The 1,698-nt window shown below is 59.0% G+C and overlaps 1 non-coding gene across 1 annotated transcript; it reads left to right on the top strand.

Annotated features, from left to right (window-relative positions):
- The first annotated feature begins 1,262 nt into the window (after window positions 1–1,262).
- Window positions 1,263–1,334, top strand: TRNAP-AGG. Its single transcript has one exon. It is a non-coding gene; the product is annotated as a tRNA-Pro (tRNA).
- The last annotated feature ends 364 nt before the right edge of the window (window positions 1,335–1,698 follow it).

Genomic DNA, 1,698 nt, shown 5'->3' with positions numbered 1-1,698 from the left:
CTGGGTATATCCCAGATCAGCCTATTCCCCGCCTCCACACCACCCCCATGTAAGTAGCACATGTCTGTGCATGACATAACCACGGCCTGCCCTTCCCCCCACCGGATAAAAAGGGAGTGGAAGTAATTGTACAGGGAGACAAAAAATATTTCGGCAGCTGCTCCTGGAACGCTGGTGCCCAAACCAGGTCAGAGGGGCTAAAACCGACGGGGCCCAGCGGGCTGAAAGTTAGACGGAGCCAGTGACGGGCCGAGAGGGACTTAGCATTGCATCGGGACAGCTGAATATTTACATTAGCTTAGTACGTTTGTTTAAATTATTCGTAACTCTTTTGTTGCACAGATCAGAGCGAGAATCCGAACTCAGTCACTGGGCGTCTGCAGCGTTGTGGTAGCCGTGTCGGCCCCGGGATATTAGAGAGACAAGGCGGGAGAGGTCATAGCTTTTATTGGACCAACTTCCATTGGTGAGAGAGACGAGCTTTCGAGCCCCGCAGGGTTCTGCTGCAGGTCCGGGGCTGTGTGGCGTGTGCGTGTCATCCCATGGGGGATACGCAGTACTTTGCTGGGCAGGCTGGCTGGGCGCAGGGCTCTCCTGCGGGTCTGGGGCTGTGGCGTGTGCGTGTCATCCCATGGGGGATACGCAATACTTTGCTGGGCAGGCTGGCTGGGCGCAGGGCTCTGCTGCAGGTCCGGGGCTGTGGCGTGTGCGTGTCATCCCATGGGGGGATACGCAATACTTTGCTGGGCAGGCTGGCTGGGCGTAGGGCTCTGCTGCAGGTCCGGGGCTGTGTCGTGTGTGTGTCATCCCATGGGGGATACGCAGTACTTTGCTGTGCAGGCTGGCTGGGCGCAGGGCTCTGCTGCGGGTCCGGGGCTGTGGCGTGTGCGTGTCATCCCAGGGGGGATACGCAGTACTTTGCTGGGCAGGCTGGCTGGGCGCAGGCCGATCGCAGGCAAGTGCCGGAGGCTCAGTAGGAAGGGAAGTGAGAAGCAGGGGCTGGGTACGAAAAGCCTCCATTGCCAGCTGTAGTGAATCCTGGCTCAGCGGGTGCAGTGAGACTCAATGGCTGTTTGTCCGGGCTGCAGCCACAGCTGGCAGTTCCCGTCGGCTCTGCAGACTCCCCAGGCAGGAAGGCGGGATGAGGCAGCAGCCAGCCCCGAGCGCTGCTGGGTAGCAAGACCTCAGTGTAACCTGATCACTGGGCTGCTGCTTTGCTGAGGTGGCACCTAGAACAATAGCTGGAAAAAGTGCTGCAGGGGGGCTTGTTGGTCTAGGGGTATGATTCTCACTTAGGGTGTGAGAGGTCCCGGGTTCAAATCCCCGACGAGCCCTGTTTTGCATTTTAGTGTGGGGAGGGTTTCCCAGAGAATTTCCCTTTCGCTCAAGACGGGGTTGTGAGAATATCCCCGGAGGTCAGTGATGCTCCTTGAATGGTTGGGTCCAACCAGAGGCTATTAGGGACAAATCCTCCCCCCAGATCTCGCCGGTGCAAAGACACCACTTGTCTGGGTGCTGCCGCAGCAGGTCTGCATGTGTCCCTGTGGCAAAGTGGGAATTTCCTGTCGTATGTCAGTGAAGGAGACGCATGGTGGCACTGACCTCCTTGCCCAGCGAGCGGCCCCACTTCACGGGGGTGAAAGGGCTCAAACGCTGCTTTGGGGGCCGAGGGGGGGGGTGTCACATGACTGTCTGGGG

This window comes from Terrapene carolina, unplaced genomic scaffold (genome assembly GCF_002925995.2).
Source record: "Terrapene carolina triunguis isolate 2854851 unplaced genomic scaffold, T_m_triunguis-2.0 Scaffold28299, whole genome shotgun sequence".
Taxonomy (NCBI): Eukaryota; Metazoa; Chordata; order Testudines; family Emydidae; genus Terrapene; species Terrapene triunguis.
This window is presented reverse-complemented; position numbering and strand designations above follow the sequence as displayed.